This window comes from Aethalodelphis obliquidens, unplaced genomic scaffold (assembly GCF_003676395.1).
Source record: "Aethalodelphis obliquidens isolate GAN/ISIS:26980383/991018 unplaced genomic scaffold, ASM367639v1 scaffold42, whole genome shotgun sequence".
Classification (NCBI taxonomy): domain Eukaryota; kingdom Metazoa; phylum Chordata; class Mammalia; order Artiodactyla; family Delphinidae; genus Aethalodelphis; species Aethalodelphis obliquidens.
Window position 1 is genome coordinate 16,595,227 of NW_020837986.1, and position 21,143 is coordinate 16,616,369.

General features: G+C 38.7%; 1 protein-coding gene and 1 pseudogene across 5 annotated transcripts in view; one reads left to right on the forward strand and one right to left on the reverse strand.

Annotated features, from left to right (window-relative positions):
- The window catches only part of ATRN (attractin), a 175,890-nt gene that overhangs the window by 15,310 nt on the left and 139,437 nt on the right, over nt 1–21,143 (forward strand). The gene's annotated exons all lie outside the window — the stretch shown is intronic.
- On the reverse strand, nt 3,457–4,540 carry LOC113605436 (glyceraldehyde-3-phosphate dehydrogenase pseudogene; annotated as a pseudogene). Its single transcript, XR_003427215.1, has one exon. The product of XR_003427215.1 is annotated as a glyceraldehyde-3-phosphate dehydrogenase pseudogene (transcript).

Here is a 21,143-nt window from a genome sequence, read left to right on the forward strand (position 1 = left end):
CTATTCAGGTATTCCACAGATGCAGGTACGTCAAATTGATTGTGGAGCTTTAATCCGCTGCTTCTGATGTGGCTGGGAGGGATTTTCCCTTCTCTTCTTTGTTCTCACAGGTCTCCGGGCTCAGCTTTGGATTTGGCCCCGCCTCTGCGTGTAGGTCGCTGGAGGGCATCTGTTCTTCGCTGAGACAGGACGGGGTTAAAGGAGCCGCTGATTCAGGGGCTCTTGCTCACTCAGGCCGGGGGGAGGGAGGGGTACGGAGTGCGGGGTGAGCCTGCGGCGGCAGAGTCCAGCATGACGTTGCACCATCCTGAGGCGTGCCGTGCGTTCTCCCGGGGAAGTTGTCCCTGGATCCTGGGACCCTGGCAGTGGCGGCTGCACAGGCTCCCGGGAGGGGTGGTGTGGATAGTGACCTATGTTCGCACACAGACTTCTTGGTGGCGGCAGCAGCAGCCTTAGCGTCTCATGCCCGTCTCTGGGATCCGCGCTGTTAGCCGCGGCTCGCGCCTGTCTCTGGAGGTCCTTTAAGCAGCGCTCTTAATCCCCTATCCTTGCACACCAGGAAACAAAGAGGGAGGAAAAAGTCTCTTGCTTCTTCGACAGGTCTAGACTGTTCCCCGGACTCCCTCCTGGCTAGCCGTGGTGCACTAACCCCCTGCAGGCTGTGTTCACGCTGCCAACCCCAGTCCTCTCCCTTTGCTCCGACTGAAGCCCGAGCCTCAGCTCCCAGTCCCCGCCCGCCCCATCCGGTGAGCAGACAAGCCTCTCGGGCTGGTGAGTGCTGGTCGCACCGATCCTCTGTGCAGGAATCTCTCCGCTTTGCCTTCCGCGCCCCTGTTGCTGCGCTCTCCTCCTCGGCTCCGAAGCTTCCCCCCTCTGCCACCCGCAGTCTCCGCCCGCGAAGGGGCTTCCTAGTGTGTGGAAACCTTTCCTCCGTCACAGCTCCTGCCCACTGGTGCAGGTCCCATCCCTATTCTTTTGTCTCTCTTTATTCTTTTTTCTTTTGCCCTACCCAGGTACGTGGGGAGTTTCTTGCCTTTTGGGAGGTCTGAGGTCTTCTGCCAGCGTTCAGTAGGTGTTCTGTAGGAGTTGTTCCACGTGTAGATGTATTTCTGGTGTATCTGTGGGGAGGAAGGTGATCTCCGCGTCTTACCCTTCCGCCATCTTCCTGGATTTCCCCTATACAAGGATTTTAATCAGAAGGTTTAGCAAGATGATCTTGTGGCAAATTTGCAGAATTAGGTTCATTTCGTACCCTTCCCTAAAATGTATTTAAATATCATGTCTTATGCGTCTCTTTTAATAGATACCATTACTGTCTTTTAATTGGAACATCATTTGGACTCCTGGTTGAGAAACACTGACCAACCCTGACCAAGTAACTGGTTGCTTTGGTGCATGTATTTGGTGCTGGTTCAGTCTCTGAGCTAACTTTAACTTCCTTTTAACATGAAATATTTTAAGCTTGTGGAAGAGATACAAAGAATAATAAAATGAACATCTGTGTACTTGCAACCTAGCTCTTCTGAATTCCTTCATATTAATATTACTACATAATTATATAAGTTGTGTAATATAAAGCATTACAGATATCACCAAGGTTCCTATATTACTCCTTCCTCATTCTGTTTACCTTAACTCTCCCCAGAGGTAACTAGTGTGGTGAAGTTGATGTTTATTATTTCTCTTGTATGTTTCTATTTCACTACAGATACACACACACACACACACACACACACACACACACACACACACAAATGACTTATTTCCAAAAACAAGATCATGTTTTCAAACTTTATAAAAAGTAATCATTCTGTAATATGTTTTTTTCCCACTCCTAAACCTATTTTTTTATGCTTTTGAGATGTTTGTGTTGATAAATGTAGTACTAGTTGATTTCATAGCTATATTCATTACAGAATTCCAATTTATTTACCTAGTTTTCTGCTGCTGGGCATTTAGATTTTTCCAGCTTTTGCTGTTATGAACAGTGCTACAATTAACATTTTTACATATCTCTTTGTGTACCTGTGTATGATTTTTCTCTAGGGCTTTGATCTTCAAATTTTGAAGTACTTCCAAAATATTTAAAAATTCTGTTTACTTCCTTGAGTACTTTTAGGTTAACATGCAGTTGACATACACCATTTTTAAAAAAGGTCTTTATGTAGTTGCAAAGAATGTCATTTCTGGTGTATTATAAATAGAGTTACTGAAAAAATCCATTATATTACTTTACAAAATTTATTGGGTACCTGCAAATTTTATAGCAGTTTGTTAACCATTCTCACTTTTTTTTTTTAAAACATCTTTATTGGAGTAAAATTGCTTTACAATGGTGTGTTAGTTTCTGCTTTATAACAAAGTGAATCAGTTATACATATACATATGTTCCCATATCTCTTCCCTCTTCCAGCTCCCTCATTCTCACTCTTTTTAAAAATACGCATTTAGGGTCTTCTTCGACAGTCAATTTTTTCAGTGTCCCTTTTTTTTTTTTTTTGCCTAACTTCTTATTTTATTCTAATTCCTCTGTACAATTTTCCCCCCCTGGGTTATGAATTCTGTCCACTGATCTAAATGTCAGATAACATAAAACTCACCATTTTAAAGTGTACAGTTACGTGACTTTTAGTGTATTCATAAAGTTGTGCAACCATCATCACTATCTAATTCCAGAATATTTTCATTATGCCAAACAGAAACCCTGTACCTGTTAGCAGTTACTCCCCATTCCTCCTTCCTCCCAGTGCCTGACAACCACAGTCTACTTTCTGCTTATGGATTTTCTGTCCTAGGCATTTGTGGTCATTTGTGACTGACTTCTTTTACTTAGTGTAATGTTTTCAAGATTCATCCATGTTGTATCATATATCAGTACTTCATTCCTTTTTATGGCTGAATAATATTCCATAGTATACATATACCACATCTTATTTTTCCATCCATTAGTTGATGGACATTTGGGTTGCTTCCACCCTTTGCCTATTATGAATAATGCTGCTGTGAACATTCATGTACAAATTTTTGAGTGGACATATGGGTATGTCTCTTGGGTGTTTGCCTAGGAGTGGAATTGATGGGTCCATGGTAACTCAATGTTTACTTTTTGAGGAAGTGCCAAACTTTTTCACAGCAACTGTACCAGTTTACATTCCTACCAGCAGTGTATGAGAGTTGCATTTTCTCCATGTTCTCATCAATACTTATTTTCTGAAGTTTTATTTATTTATTTGTTTGTTTTCTGGGTACAGTGTACTTTATTGATGGTACATGACAAGGTAGGGCTCCCTAAGCCCGTCCTCCTCCCCTTCCTCAGGGGGTCTGGGATGGAAACCACGTGGAGGTCGGGAGATTCTCAAGTGTGTTGGAGGACGGAGTTGGGGCAAGGACTCCCCAGCAGCAGAGGACCTCTCTCTTCCTCTCGTGCTCCTGCTGGGGCTGGTGGTCCAGGGACTCTTACTCCTTGGAGGCCATGTGGACCATGAGGTCCACCACCTGTTGCTGTAGCCAAATTCATTGTCATACCAGGAAATGAGCTTGACAAAGTGGTCGTTGAGGGCGATGCCAGCCCCAGCATTGAAGGTAGAAGAGTGGGTGTCACTGTTGAAGTCATAGGAGACAACGTGGTCCTCAGTGTAGCCCAGGATGCCCTTGAGGGGGCCGTCCACTGCTTGCTTCACCACCTTCTTGATGTCCTCGTATTTGGCAGGTTTCTCCAGGCGGCAGGTCAGATCCACGACGGACACGCTGGGGGTGGGGACGTGGAAAGCCATGCCAGTGAGCTTCCCATTCAGCTCAGGGATGACCTTGCCCACAGCCTTGGCAGCGCCAGTAGAAGCAGGGATGATGTTCTGGGCAGCCCCTCGGCCATCACACCACAGCTTCCCGGAGGGGCCATCCATGGTCTTCTGGGTGGCAGTGATGACATGGACCGTCGTCATGAGTCCCTCCACGTTGCCGAAGTGGTCATGGATGACCTTGGCCAGGGGGGCCAAGCAGTTGGTGGTGCAGGAGGCATTGCTGACAATCTTGAGGTGGTTGTCATACTTCTCATGGTTCACGCCCATGACAAACATGGGGGCATCAGCAGAAGGGGCAGAGATGATGACCCTCTTGGCTCCACCCTTCAAGTGAGCCCCGGCCTTCTCCATGGTGGTGAAGACGCCGGTGGACTCCACCACATACTCATCACCAGCATCACCCCATTTGATGTTGGTGGGATCTCACTCCTAGAAGATGGTGATGGCCTTTCCATTGACGACAAGCTTCCCGTTCTCAGCTTTGACTGTGCCATGGAACTTGCCATGGATGGAATCATACTGGAACATGTAGACCATGTAGTGAAGGTCAATGAAGGGATCATTGATGGCACCAATGTCCACTTTGCCAGAGTTAAAAGCAGCCCTGGTGACCAGCCACCGAATACGGCCAAATCCGTTCGCTCCGATCTTCACCATCTTGTCTCCGGGACGCAGCTGGCACTGCACACAAGACACGGCTGTCTGTCGAACGGGAGGAGCAGAGAGCTTTTCATTCATTTATTTTTTTAAAAAATATTTATTTGGTTGCATTGGTCTTAGTTGCAGCACGCGGGATCTTTGTTGCGGCATGTGGAATGTTTCGTTGCAGAGCGAGGGCTCTTCGTTGCAGTGCGTGGGCGTCTCTCTAGTTGTGGCGTGGGGACTTCTCTCTGGTTGTGGTGCGCAGGCTCGGTAGTTGCGTCACGTGAGCTCTCTAGTTGTGCGCGCGTGCTTAGTTGCCCAATGGCATGTGGGATCTTAGTTCCCCAACCAGGGATCAAACCTGTGTCCCCTGCATTGGAAGGTAGATTCTTAACCACTGGACTACCAGGGAAGTCCCATTCATTTATTGTTATAAAATTATTTATATAAATAAATGAATGAATGGCTATCCTAGTAAGTACAAGCTGGTATCTCATTATGGCTTTGATTTGTATTTCCCTAATGACTATTGGTTTTTAGTATCTTTTCATGTGCCTGTGTGGCCATTTGTATATCTCCTTTGGAAAAATGTCTACTCCAATCGTTTGACCATTTTCAAAATTATTTGTCTTTTTATTGTTGTGTTGTAAGAGTTCTTTATATGTTCTGGATATTAGACCCTTTTCAGATATATGATTTGCAAATAATTTCCTCTTATTTTGTTGGTTGTTTTTCACAAGAACAACCTTGATAATGCTTTTTACATACAAAAGTTTAAAATTTTGATGAAGTCTAATTTTTCTTCTCTTTTTTTTTTTTGTTCATTTGCTTGTGCTTTAAGTGTCTTTCTTATCTAGGAAACCATTTCCTAATCCAAGGTCATGAAGATTTACACCTGTGTTTTCTTTTTAAGAGTTTTATAGGGTTAGCTTTTACATTTTGGTCTTTGATCCATTTTGAATTAATTTTTGTACATGCTGTGTGAGGTGGTGGTTCCACTTCATTTTGTTGCATGTGGATATCCAGTTGTTCCAGCACCATTTATTGAAGAGACTATTTTTCCCCCATTGAATGGTCCTGGTACCCATGTCAAAAATCAGTTAACTCTAGATGAATGGGTTTATTTCTAGACTCACAGTTATGTTCCATTGACCTATATGTTTGTTGTTATGTCAGTACCAGACCATCCTGATTAGTTTGTAATAAGTAGTTTTGTAATAAGTTTCAAAATCTTCATATATAGTTTTAAAAAAGTTTTATTTTGAGATAATCGTCGATCCATATACAGTTCTAAGAAATGATAGATTTCTTATATCTGTCACTCGTTTCTCTTAATAGTAACATCTTGCATAACCATAGTACAAGAGCACAACCAGAATATTGGCATTGATACAGTCCATCAACCTTATTCAGATTTCACCAGTTTTACGTGCACTAATTTGTGTGTGTACGTGTATTTCCCCCATAGAAGTTTATTCTAATATAGTTCTATGCTTGAAGATAGTTGAGTATCCTATCTTTTCTGTAATAAGGATTTGTAAATAAATGATTTTTTTCAGCTTTCTATGACCATGAGACCTCACATGCTGAAGATTTTCTTCTGAATTAACTAATTATTACAGTTACTTGTAGTATATAGCTGAGCAAATGACACAAATCTAATACACGTTTTTTGAAAAAACTTTTAAACATTTTTTATTGGAAAAGCATCTCTTGTTGAGATGGATAGTACTTTTAAAAATCTGTGATGAGGGACTTCCTTGGTGGCACAGTGGTTGAGAATCTGCCTGCCAATGCAGGGACACGGGTTCGAGCCCTGGTCTGTGAGGATCCTACATGCTGCAGAACAACTAAGCCCGTGCACCGCAACTACTGAGCCTGCGCGCCTAGAGCCTGTACTCCACAAGGAGAAGCCACCACAGTGAGAGGCCCGCACACTACAACGAGGAGTAGCCCCGGCTCGCCGCAACTGGAGAAAGCCCTCACGCAGCAATGAAGACCCAACACAGCCAAAAAAAAAAAAAAAAAAATCTGTGATGAAATAATTTACTGTTAGAACGAGACAGAGTTTAGTGTAAATATTAATCCCTTTTCCCCTTTTGGTAAATGTAAAACTAATAAAACTTGTTAACATAAATAAGTTTTAAAATTATTTTTAAAAATATTTATTTATTTATTTTTTGGCTGCATTGGGGCTTAGTTGCAGCACGTGGGATCTTTCATTAATTGTGGCACGCAGGCTTAGTTTCCCTGTGGCATGTGGCATTGCAAGACAGATTCTTAACCACTGGACCACGAGGGAAGTCCCAAATAAGTATCTTTAAATGGAAGAAACTTTGTTGTGGCAGGGTCTGTCAAGTATTTGAACTCCTTTTAAATTATATGCCAAAAGTCAAATGATAGTCTTTCATTGAAAATTCGTTTTAAGTATGTACCAGGCAACAGCTGAGTTATATATATCTGCCTTCAGTTTTGTTGTAAGCAAAAAATTGGAAACCACCTGACTTTCAAAAGGATTTGTTACCTAGTCATTAGGAGTAAAATTGCTGGGTCAGAGCACTTCAATTTTAGATATTACTAAATTGTTCTTAAAAGGGATTGGTCTAGATTTTACTCCCATGTTTGGGTTCATTTTACTCGTTCATGTTTGGGTGTTCTAGTTTTTTTTTTTTCACTCCAATCTGATGGGTATGAAATTGTATATGGTGGTTTTATTTTGCATTCTCTTGATTACTAGTAAGAGTGACTATCTTTCAATATGTTTAAAGGCCATATTTCATTTATGTTCATTTGAATTGCTTTTCCTTGCCTTTTGCCCATTTGTCATTTGGGTTGATTTTTAAATTAGTTTATAGGAGTTCTTCATATATTCTGTATATTAATCCTGGGATTATATATGCAGCAATGATCTTCTTTTAGTAAATGGCTTATTTTATTTTACAGTTCAAAAATTTTACCTATAATTGATTGGATAAATAATTGATAAGAAGGAACAAATATTACAGAAGAATTCTGAATATTATAAGCAGATACTTCCCTGTCTAGGATGCGGAGCTTAATTTCTCTCCACTGCCCTCCTTAAGTATAGGCAGTATTTAGTGACTCTTATCCAAAGAGTAGAATATGGAGGGGGAAAAATAGTAACTTTACAGTGGAGAAACTTGGCAAGCACTACCTTGACCAAATGATCAGGGTTAACATTGCTGTGGTAAAATGTGTTGATATCATGTGCCCCCTGATATGATGTGATTAGGAGGGTATGTTGCTTCTGTGGCGTTTTTCCCAAAGCCCCGTAACCCCAATGTAATCATGAGAAAAACATCAGACAAATTGAGGGACATTCCACAAAATGCTTGATAGTACACTATCTCAAAACTGTCAAGGTCGTGAAAAACAAGGAAACACTAAGAAACTGTCATAGACCAGGGGGGAGACAAAGGAGACATGATGAATAAATGTAATGTGGTATCCTGGAACAGAAAATAGTATATTAGTGTAAAAACTGGAGAACTTCGAATAAAGTCTGGCGTTTAGGGAATAGAAAAGTACCAATATTGGTTTCTTAGTCTGGCAAATGTATCATAGTAATTTAATATGTTATCATTAGGTGAAACTGGATAAGAGGTGTCTGGGAATTCACTGTATCATCTCTGCAACTTTTCTGTAAATCCAAAATTATATTTTAAAAAAATTTATTAAGAAATTTTTACTTAATTTTGTTGAATCTAAGATGCCATCAATTATAAGATACACCATTATTTTATGTACTACTAAGAAAGAAAAATGTTTCTAGTGTTATTAAGATATTGGTATCAGTTCTAAGAAGCACCTTGATTTCAGAGATATTAAATGAGAAAAGAAAGGCATGTCTTTGAACAGATGAAATATGGTCTTTTCTTAAATTGGTAATGCATTCAAAAGCTACAAAGGGATATATGATAGAAAGTTTTCCTTTCCCTCTCTGGGAATAGTCTGTCATCAGTTGTGTAGCTTTCCAGATATGTTAGCAGCATATATAAACAATTGCATATTTTGTATGTTCTTCCTCCTCCTTTTTACATAAGAATGGCATATTTCCCCAATGATCTGTACTTTGCTTTTCCCTCTCCATCCTCACTGAGCAGCATATCTTAGAGATTCATACCAGTACATTTGAAAAAAAAATTCTTTGGTATTCCATTGCCTGGTGGTGTCTTAATTTATATGAAGGTGTTGAATGACCTTGTATCCATGTCATTTCACACATTTCTGGGTGTATTTTTAGGTTTAGTTCTCAGAAGTAAAATTGCTTTATCAGAGGGATATGTGCATTTTAGATTTTGTTAGGTATTGCCAAAAAGCTTTCCAAAAAGCTTTCCATAGAGATTTAGCCAACTTACATTACCACCAGCAATTATGGCTTGTCTTTAACTTTCTTTATGGTGTGTTTTTAACAGAAATTTAAATTTTAATGTAGTCAATTTTATCACTTTTTTTCCTTTATGGTTTGTGCTCTTTTTGTTATATTAAAAAATTCCTTTCCTTTACTGACCTTGTCAAGATATTCTCCTGTATTTCTTCCTCAACGTTAAAAAATATTTGCTTTTTCACTTTTTTTTTTCTTTTTTTTTTTTTTGCGGTACGCGGGCCTCTCACTGTTGTGGCCTCTCCCGTTGCGGAGCACAGGCTCCGGACGCGCAGGCTCAGCGGCCATGGCTCACGGGCCCAGCCGCTCCGCGGCATGTGGGATCTTCCCGGACCGGTGCACGAACCTGTGTCCCCTGTATCAGCAGGCGGACTCTCAGCCCTTGCACCACCAGGGAAGCCCTGCTTTTTCACTTTTTGATCTTTCTTCTACCTGTAATTTATTTTTATGTATAGTTTGTTATGACCTAATTTAGTTATTTTTATTTGGTAAGCAGTTGTCCCAGTCCCATTTATATAATAGTATACTTTCCTCCCTACAGATTTGAAATACACCTTAGTTACATAAAACTTCAAATTTCTCCTGGTTGTTTTTAGCCCTTTGTTCCTTTTATTTCAACAAAAATCCTTGTTGAGATTTTTGATTGGAATTTCACCTGATATTGAGATTAGCCTGGAGAAGTTCGTCATGTTTATCAATAGAGTCTTATCATCTAGAACATGCTTTATATTTCCACTTATTTAGATACCTTTTATGTCTTTAAGTAAATTCTTATAACTTTTTTCCAAATGGTCTCACATACTTTTATTGGATTTACCCCTAGATGTATAATTTTGTTGCTGTTGCTAAACCTAATTGATTACTGTAGTACATAGGAATGAAATTTTTATTTTTATCAGTATTATCATTATAACAGTAAGCAATATTTAGCTCATAAGTCTCTATGGTTATCTGGGTGACTTGGCTGATCTCTGGTGAGTTTACCTGTATGGGTCTAGGCAGGAGCTTAGCTGGGCTTATCTGGTAGGGATGGGGTGTCGAAACTCTCTAATCCTCCTTGAACCAGAAACTGTCCGATTCTTACCATCGTTGTGATGGTAGAAATGCAAAAGCAGAATTGATTTTCTTATATATTGAACTTATATCTAGGAAACCTTCTGAAATTCTTGTAGTACTTAGAGCTTGTGAATTCTACTAAGTTTTCTATGTTGATAATCATGCTGCCAATAAGTTGTAATAGTTTCTTTCTTTTTTTAAAATAAATTTATTTATTTTTGGCTGCACTGGGTCATCAATGCCGCACGCGGGCTTTCTCTAGTTGCGGCGAGCGGGGACCACTCTTCATTGCGGTGCACAGGCTTCTCATTGCAGTGGCTTCTCATGTTGCGGAGCATGGGCTCTAGGTGTGTGGGCTTCAGTAGTTGTAGCACGCAGGGTCAGTAGTTGTGGCTCACGGGCTCTAGAGCGCAGGCTCAGTAGTTGTGGCGCATGGGCTTAGTTGCTCTGCAGCATGTAGGATCCTCACGGACCAGGGCTCAAACCCGTGTCCCCTGCATTGGCAGGCGGATTCTTAACCACTGCACCACCAGGGAAGCCTGTAATAGTTTATTTCTGATCTGTGTACTCTGTGCTTCTTTTTCTTGTCTAATTATTGAATTGTTTAAGGTCTATAGGACATTGTTGAACAGTCTTGTTTCTGACTTCAAAGAAATCTTCTAGAATAGTGCCTGGCACATAGTAGGTGACCAGTGATCATATAGCTTTTGTCCTTTAATCTGTTAATGTGTTAAGTTACACTGATAGACTTTCTAATTGTTTGACCATCCTTAATATCCCTGAAATGAACTCAATTTGGCCATGGTATATTTTTTAATGTAGATTTTCTGGATTTGATTTGGTAATATTTTGTTTTGGGTTTTTATATCTATGTTCATGAGGTTTTCTTTTGGCAAGGGTATCACATTTTGTCTATTGTCTTTATTTTGTCTTCACCCTTAAATGCAGATATGTTTGGGGACAGAATTTAAGACCGTCTGTATAGAAGACTGGCCAGTTCAGGGAGTTGGGCTGAGCTACTGTAGGAATAAGCTTGGATGAGAATTTAATCTAGGGCATCATTGGCCTAGGGATAGAAGAGGGACAAAATGGGGAGAGAAGAGGGACAAAAATTGGAGTGGTTTTGTAGGCTGAGTGAATGGGGTGAGGTAAAGGAAGAGTTGATAAGTTTTGAAAGGTAGGGTGGATGATGACAAAATTGTGGGGGGAAAAAAGAAAAACCAAGAGGTAAAAAGAAGTGGATTTAATTACTTAATTTTTTTTTAATTACTTAAATTTTTAGTACAGGAAATATTAGTCTGAAAGGGGTCTGGCTTTGTGCTAGAAATGTAGTTTGGGCAGTTGTTATCATATAGACGCTAGAGGAAGCTGTGAATGCATATGGGATTGCATCTAGGGGGATCATAGAGAACTGGATTCAGGACAACTCCAAGGACAGAGCCCAGGATTTGAGCAAAGGAATTGTCCCTTTTATGGAGTCTTTCAAGGTAGATGATTTATTATTTTTTACAAATGTGAGGGATCCATATTACCTTGTGGTAGTTTTGATTATCATGGATGGTTATAGTAGGATATTCTAAACATTAAAGCATATAGCACTCATGATAGTTATAGATTTATTATTTTTAAGTAATTAGGACATGTGCTTAATCTGTTACATTTTAGGGCTATTACTATAAATTTTCATGATGAACTTTTCTCATTGTATGTTGATTTTAAAGAATTATTAGATCAAAAATTTCTAACTAAAAATGAAAGTTTAGAATGTAGAAATATTTTTAGTATTGGTGTCAAAAATTCAGCCACTTACTTCAACACCTAGATTCCAAGATTGTATGTGGAAGATTTGTTCTTAATTCAGAGTATGTATTAGAATCATTTGTGGAGCTTTTAAAGACACTAATGCAATGCTGGGTCCCATCTGAGAGTGGTTAGTGTTGTGGCCCTATCATTTATCGTTTGTTTTTTAAGCCTCTATGGGTGATTTTGTTGTATACTCCAGTTGAGAACCCTATATCATGGATTTGGGCAGGGGCTAAATTTGTCAGTGTATTTTTTTCTTGGTTATATAGTTAACTTCTTTGCTTAATACTGTGACAGCAGAGGCCAGAATACCAGCAGATTAGTTGATCTGTCCTCCTCAGTGAGACTACTTGCATTTTTATGTGAACTTGAATTATGAAACAAAATTCAATAGCAGGTTAGTCTGAGCTCAGATTACTAAGAGGACTAGTTAAAAAAAATATGGTATGTCCACACAATGGAGTACTATAAATGGAGTAGCTATAAAAAGGAATGAGGATAATCTACATATCAGTTATGTGGTCATCTCAAGACTATATTGTTAAATGGAAAAAGCAAGGAGCAAAACAATGGCATTGTATGCTACTAGTTTTCAAATAAGGGGGCTATACAAATATATACACCTACATTGTTGTGTATATACATAGACCAAACAAAGGAATGATAAACCAAAAACTAAGAAAAATGATTACTCTAAGGAAAGGGAGGGAATGGGGTGGCAGAAACAGGTATAGAACCTAGACTTCTGAATGTACTTTGTGGATTAGGTTTTAGAATCATGCAAATGCTTTACCATATTATAAAACAAAAATGAAATAAAATTAGAGAAAAAAGGTAATTCCTAAATGCAAAATGAAACGTGAACCTAAATGTATATCAAGTTTGAGGCTGAAGCACATAGAGACTATTTCAGGTCACCTTGAAGTATAGTAATTTGGATGTTTCTAGTGGTATATACTCCCAAGGATAAGGAACTGCAAAGATATCATAAACGGTTTCTAGTAATCGTATAACTGGTAGTAATATTGGTATTGTTATTCTGGAGGTGTGTATCATAAAGTAAACAAGTGAATACTTATATTGGATTGAGACCCTAGATTTTTGAATGGAAAAGAGATATAATCAGAGAGTTGGGTAAGAATTCTAGGATCCTAAATTTGAGTTGGAAATGTCAGTATGAGCTCATGATGTATTTTTTCCCTTTTAAAAATGTATTTCCTAATTCTCTCTACTGAAAAATCTCAGAAATTAAGCTAGGTAGCATTAAGCACTTCTAGTGTCAGACTTTGTTCTCTTAAAAAATAGTTCTCACTAGAAGGAACCTGGGGTACTTTGGAAAAATGTCTTATTTCAGGTTGGAGTCAGAAAATCTATAGTATGAGCCTGGAACGTATTATCGTATCACATCACAAGCTATTGGGGAGATTTCTGTTTCTATCAATGGCAGAATAGCTTTTTCTAAGGCAGCACTCCAACTGAGAACAACTAGAAAAGCTGGAAAAATATTTTTTTTAAAGTTTGTTTGGAGGCTTTGGAGAGTGAGCAAGGCAGACAACAAGGACTTGAGAGGCCAAAATTTTGGAGAAAAGGAGAGCACAGAGGGGTGAGGCCAACTTTTGGTATAGGTTTCCCCATGGAGTGATTGGCTGATTTGAAACATAGCTAAGAGGTTGAGCAGAAAGTGGTGGCAGAGAGGCTGAGATTCTAAGCAGAGATTTTGGTAGTCATGCAGAATTGGGGGACAGAATTGGAGTTCAGAGCTTGCAAAGAATGACAGGCACTGGAAAACACCCCAAGCTTTTAGCTGAGAACCCTTAAGGATAGACTACACTTTATGCTTAAGGGTGAACTCAAAATAGATCAGCTCTCAAAAAAAGCTGAAGCCAAGCTTTCAAATCACCTCAATCCTTGATTGGATTAAGATCTGTTCCTAGCTTTGTTGCTTGCTAGAAGCAGATATAAATCTTCTCTGGAGGAAGACACTGTCATCAATCATTGATTCAGGTTATCTGTATAGTTTTTATATACTTAGTGATAATATATGATGTATTTATATGTAACTATATATAGTATATATTTATAATGTGGTAAATATTTATAAAACTTAGTCTGGCATTCAATTTAAAAAAAGATGTATAAAAGTGAAAGAACTGACTGAAAATCAAGAGAGAAAATAGATAATTGAAAAGACCCATAGGGAGACTTCCAGTACAGATGAGATGGTATATACCCATTTTTCCCAGCTAAATCCAACTATAAGTCCTGGAATTTGTGCAGAAGACAAGCAAAGGAGAACTGTGAATGGTTCTAGGAAGGTGATCTGGTTCGGGACCATAGGACTGAAAGAACAGCATAGCCATAGCATTTTGCATTCCCCCCACAAAAGAAGGCCACTTAGTTCTGGTGTTTCCTGGCCTCCCCATCCTGACCTAACAACAGAACACAGTCCAGGTAGGTTCATGCCTCCCCTGAATCAAATGGGAGTCCCTCTGAAAACATCATGCAAATTCGATACCATTGGCAAGGGGGATCAACTATGAGCCCCCACTGAATATGAGTGCTGAGGAGAAGCATACTCCTTCCCACCTGTCTTGAGACTTCCCTTTTCTGCTGAGAGATATCAAGGCAGGTAGGCAGAACTGACAAGAGAGACTCTGCTACAGTAAGCATTCTAGTCTGAGAAGCATCTTTCTCCTTGAGGGCTTGAGACTCTCCTCCCCAACCCAAAGACCCCAAGGTGGGCACTACTGGCAAAAAGGACACAGCTACAACTGGCCTAGTCCTAAGTCTCTTTGACTGTGTGGGCTTGAGCTGCTTCTCCCCTGCCCAAGAGACACAGGGGCAGATGGGTGGAACTGGCAAGAGGGGTCCAGCTGTAGCAAAGGGCACATTCTGGGAAGCCTGTTTGTCTCTGTGGACTCATGACTTGCCTTTACTACTCAGAGACACTTGGAAACTGAGGGAAAACGTAGGGCCATTACAGACTTTCCCCACCAAGAGGCACTTGGCAACACTCCTTTTACCCCCTCAGGCAGCACTAGCAGGGACCAGCGGGAGCCCAGTGGTACCAGATAAACAAAGCAAGCCAAATAAGACCACAAAGGCTCTGAAAATTAACCTGCCATTTGAACAATAGCCCAGAAAAGTAGGCCAAGATCCACATGCTAAAACTAAACAGGGTGACAACCTGCTAAAATAAAAGATTTAATAAGACCCTATGTTAGTGATGTTCTAACATAATAGACAAAATATTCAAGATACAATAGAAAATCACTCATCATACCAATAACAAAGGAAACTGCAACTTGAATTAGAAAAGGCAACAGACACCAACACATGGTGAATCAGATGTTGGAATTTTCTCAGAATTTTAAACTAGCTGTTATAAAAATGCTTCAAAATCAATTTAAAATGTCTTGAAACAAAAAAACAAAATCTTAGCAACAAACCAAATAAAATTAATTAGAACCAAATTTAAAATGATATTAGAACCAAATGGAAATTTTAGAATTGAAAAGCACAGTAGCAGCAACAACAATGAAAAAGTGGCTGGATGGGCTCAATAGTAGAGTGACCATGAATAATAGACGGTAGCATCAGTAAACCTGAGAACAAAACCATAGAATTCACCCAATCTAAACAGAAAACAGACTAGAGAAAATGATCTATGAAGGACAAAAGATACAGCATTCGTGTTATTGAAGTCCCAGAAGGAAAAGAGAGAATGGGACTGAAAGAGTATTTGAAAGAAATATGGCTGAAATTTTACCAAATTTGGCAAAAGAAACAAATCTACAGACCCAAGAAACTGTGCAAATCCCATATAGGATAAACCCAAGGAAATCTACACCAAATGCATCTTGAATTAAACTCTTGAAATTTAAAGGCACAGGACACAAGATTAATACACAGAAGTAAACTGCTTTCCTGTGTATCAGCAATGAAGAAGTAGAATTTGAAGTTAGGAACAATGCCATTTACATCAGCACTCCCAAAAGTGAAATACTGGGGATAAGTCTAACAAAATATGTATAAGATCTATATGAAGAAATCAACAAAACTCTGATGAACAAAATCAACGAAGAACTAAATAAATGGAGAGATGTTGCTTGTTCATGGATCAAAAGACTCAGTGTTGTCTTTTGATCTAAGATCAGTTCTTCCCAACTTGATCTATAAATTCAATGTAATCCTATTCAGAATCTTAGCAAATTATTTTGTGGATATTGACAAACTGATGCTAAAGTTTATATGGAGAGACAAGAGACCCAGAATAGCCACCATAAGATTGAAGGAGGAGGGCAAAGTTTGAGGGCTGACACTACCTGACAGCAAGGCTTACTATAAAGCTACAATGGTACCACAAGACATTGTGGTATTGGTGAAGGAATAGACAGATAAGTGGAATAGAGTAGAGGACCAGAAACCTAAAGACAAAAAAAAAAGTCTTGAAAGTAGCCAGGTAGAAATGATGCAGTACCTATGGGGAATATCAATTCAAATAACAATAGATTTCTCATTTGAAACCATGGGCGCCATTGGAAGTGGCACAATATTTCAAGTGCTGAAATAAAAGAACTGTCAATTTTGAATTCTGTATCTAGCACAGTTGTCACTCAGGAAATAAAGGGAAATAAAACATTCTCAGGTGATGAAAAACTAAAAGAAGTTGTTGCTAGCAGACCTAAAGAAACAATAAAGGAACGAATCGTGGAGCGTCAGGAAAGAGATGATGGAGAGAGTAGAAATATCGACGCATACAATAATAGACTCTCCTTTTCCTCCTGAATTTTAGCAGTCATTGATGATTGAATCAAAAACATAAAACCCTTTGATACTAAATATGATGGTAGTAAAGATAAAGGACCTAAATGGAAGTGAGGTTTCCATACTCCACTCAAAGTGGTAAAACGTTATTACTAGAAGATTGTTGGGCTTCCCTCATGGTGCAGTGGTTAAGAATCTGCCTGCCAGTGCAGGGGACATGGGTTTGAGCCCTGGTCTGGGAAGATCCCACATGCCGCAGAGCAGCTAAGCCCATGTGCCACAACTACTGAGCCTGTGCTCTAAAGCCCACGAGCCACAACTACTGAGCCTGCATGCTACAACTACTGAAGCCCACCTGTCTAGAGCCTGTGCTCCACAACGTGAGAAACGACTGCGATGAGAAGCCTGTGCACTGCAACGAAGAGTAGCCCCCGCTCGCCGCAACTATAGAAAGCCTGTGTGCAGCAATGAAGACCCAATACAGCCAAAAATAAATAAAATAAATTTATTTTAAAAAAAGATTGTTATAAATCACATATGTATATTCTAATACCTAGAGTAACCACTGAGAAAACTATACAAAAAGATAAAAACAGTATACATGAGTCAAGGTAAAATCTTTAAAAATGTTCAGATGACCCACAGGAAGGCAAAAGAGAGAAACAGAAGAATGAGATCCAGAGAAAACAAATATAAAACAACAGATAGAGTGGAGACTTAAGCCTTAACATATCAGTAGTGATGAAAAAACGTGACCAAGTTATATACTGCTTCTGGGAAAGTCACTTCAAATTCAACAATGTAGTAGGTAGAAAGTAAAAGAATGGAAAAATTATACCATATAAACATTACTTTTAAAAAGAGCAGGAATGGCTTTATTAATATTTTATAGATTAGATTTTAGAGTATAGAAAATTGCCAGAGACAAAGAGAGACATTACATAAAGATAAAAACAACAGATTAAACATTGGCAGGGATTAAGGATAGTGAGTGTGTGAGGAAGATGTGGGAGGCAGGTGTGTGTGGTTATTAAAGGGCAGTATGAGGAATCCATGTATTTTTGGAACTGTGCATATCTTGACTGTGGTGGTGGATACATGAGTCTACACAGGTGACAAAATTGTACAGAACTTACACAAACACACATACATGTACACACATAAGTAAAATTGTGGAAATCTGAATAAGATTGATTTATCAATGTCAGTATTATGGTTGTGACATTATACTGTAGTTTTGGAAAAGTGTTACTATTTGAGGAAATTGGTTAAAGTGTACAAGGAATCACTGTATTTTTTCTAACTGCATGTGAATCTATTATTTCAACTAAAATTTAAATTATTTAAAAAAAAGAGGCTCAGGGAGACTAAGAAGACATAATAACTAAATGCAGTGTAGGATTCTGGATTGGCTCTTGGAACAGGAAAAGGACATTAGTGGAGGCACACACACACCAGGAAGCCAGCAGTCGTAATGATTAGAAACAGGCTTTGAGATAAATAATAACTATTTTTAAGAATTTAAGTGACAAGATGAGCAATTTCATCAGAGAATTAGAAAGTATAGAAAAGAAATTAGTGGAAACTGAAAATACATTTACTGATTTTAGGAACCTTAGACACAGATGAAGAGAAAATCAGTGGGTTGCAAAATATATAGGAATAAAATAACTGGACAGAAATACAGAGAGACAAAGGGGTGAAAAATACCTGATCATTCCCTCTCTCTGTATGTGTGTCTCTGTCTCACACACACAAACACACTCACATACACAGTTTATTTCCTTGAAGCACTTGAGAATAAGCTGTGTGTGTGTGTGTGTGTGTGTGTGTGTGTGTATGTGTATGTATGTATCATGGCTCTTGACCCTTTAAAATACTTTAGCATGTATTTTCTAAGAATAGTGATTAAGAGACGTAAGATTTAAGTCTTAAGGTATAGTTTTCACCATCAGTAAGTCTGACATTGATATAATGCTTTTATCTACTGTTTGTACTGCCCATTGTCAACTGACCGAATAATGACCTTTCTGTCATTTCCCTGCCTCCAGTACAAGATCCAGTCTAGGGTTAGGTATTGCATCTGATTGTCATGTCTCTTGAGCCTGCCTTAATCTGGAACAAGGGTCAGCACACCTTTTCTGTAAAGGACCAAATAGTAAGTATTTTTGGCTTTGTCTCGATCACAACTGCTCACTTCTGCTATTGTAGCACTGAGCAGCCATTGCCAGTAAGTGTGCAAAAGATTGTGGCTGTGTTCCAATAAGATTTTCATGAACAAATGGCAGGCTGGATTTTGCCCAAGGACTATAGTTTGCCAGCTCCTGATCTAAAACATTTCTACTGCCTTTCTTTGTTGTTCTTTGTTGTTTTTAATGATATTGGCATTTTTTCATAAATACAGCCCCCCGGTTTTATTCACTTTTTAAAATTTTGCTTTTGTTTCATGTTTCCTCATGGTTAGATTCAAGTTATGCATCCTTGGCTGGGATGCTGCTTAGGTGGGGAGGTATCCTTCTCACGGTATCACATGTGGAGGCATACAATGCCTATCTGTCCCTTATTTTTTATATTTTATTTTCCTGTTTGAGATACTGTCTTATTTTTCCACTAATTCCTCCTTGCAACCGTTAAGCAATATGTGAGGAGACGCTTTAAGACCATGCACATATCCTGCTCCTCGTCAGATTTTCTTCCTGCTTTTTTACATCCATTGATATTAAAAATACTTTAGTACTCCTCTCTCAGTAACTAACAGAAGAAAGATTTGAAAACACTTGGCCTAATTGACATATAGAGAATACTGCACTATACAGTTACTGTACTCTTCTAATGTTCATGAATCGAAGAAGAAACCACCCCAGTAATTTGAAAATATTTCAAACCGGATGGTAATGAAAATATTTTATCTCAAAGCTTTGGGATACCACTAGTACCATGCTGAGAATGAAAGTTACAGCTTTAAATGCATACATTAAAAAAGAAGAAAGATTGAATCAGTGATCTAAGTTACCAACTCAAGAAAATAGAAAAAGCACTACAAAGTATAAAGCCATGGGAATGAAATAATATAGATAAGAGAAAAATTAATATAAAACCTATGCAATACAGAGGCTTAACAAAGGTAAGCATTAAAAGACTAGTAAAATTGATAAACTGCTAGAGAGATTGATAAAGAGAAAAAGAAACAGAAATTACTGATATCAGTGATGATAAAGGGGCCATCACTATAGATCCTACAGACATTGGAAAAATCATATGAGGATATTATTAACAAGTTTATTCCAATAAATTTGAAAAATTTAAATGGAGTGGTAAACTCTAGTAAAACTAATTTACTAAAAAGACAACTCCAGGCCCAGATGACTTCAATAGTGAATTCTTGCAAACTTTTATAGGACCGATCTTACACAGACTCTTCTAGAACATAGGAAGAGAGGTGAAATCCATTGTTTTTATGCAGCCAGCATATGTTTGTTATCAAAACCTGACAAAGAAGGAAAGCAGCAGGTCAGTCTAACTTACAAACATATTAAAAAAAATTTAAAAAAATATTTGCAAACTGTATCCAGCAAAATATAAAAAGAATCATGACCAAATTGAACCCAACTTTGGGTTTCTTAGATTTGAGAAATTCAAGGTCAATTTAACAGAATAAAGGAGAAAAACCAAATGATCGTTTCATTAGATGGACAGTTTTTTAAAAAGAAAATAGAGTTCAGTACTCATTAGTGGTAAAAAAGAAAATCTTTAGTTTAAAGAATAGGGACTTCCCTGGTAGTCTGGTGGTTAAGACTCTGCACTCCCAATGCAGGGGGCCCGGGTTTGATCCCTGGTCAGGGAGATCCCTGGTCAGGGAACTAGATCCTGCGTGCTGCAACTAAGAGCCCGCATGCCACAACTAAAAGATCCCAATGCTGCAACTAAAAATCCCACATGCCGTAACTAAAAGATACCACATGCCACAACTAAAGATGCCACATGCTGCAACGAAGATCCAGCATGTGGCAACGAAGATCCCACGTGCTGCAACTAAGACCTGGTGTAGCCAAATAAATTTAAAAAAAGAAAGAAAGAAAAAATAGAAAATTACTTCCTTAATCTGGTGAAGACTTCATACAAAGAATTTAGGGTAAATATCACACTGTAGGGTGAAATATTGAAAGCTTTCACCTGAGATTGGGAACAAGACAGGGATACTTACCATTACCAGTTCTTTTCAGTGTAATAATGGAGATCTTAACCAGTTGTAATAAGACAAGAAGATAACAAAATATAATTAAAATGTTAGAAGAAAATAAAATAGTAATTTTTTTTACAGATAATATGCCTGTATTGTTCGTAGTTTTTGCCTGGGATAACCAGGAGAATGGTGTTCCAATCATAGAGATGATAGTTTCGTTGTAAAAAATATATGCAGTTGGTACTTAAGGCTTTGAGACAGTTTGAGATCACTTACCCAGTGAATTTAGGTAGAGAAGCAGACTGAGGTTGGAGCCTTGGGGCATTCCTACATTTAGATATTGGGATAAGCAGTTGGACTTACTAAAGGGGACTGAGAAGAAGCTGCCTGTGAGTCCAGAGTGTAGGGTTTGGGAAACCAAGTGGAGAAAGTGTTTTAAGAAAGAGGGAGGCGCCCTGATTTCGAACTATATTACGAAGCTACAGTA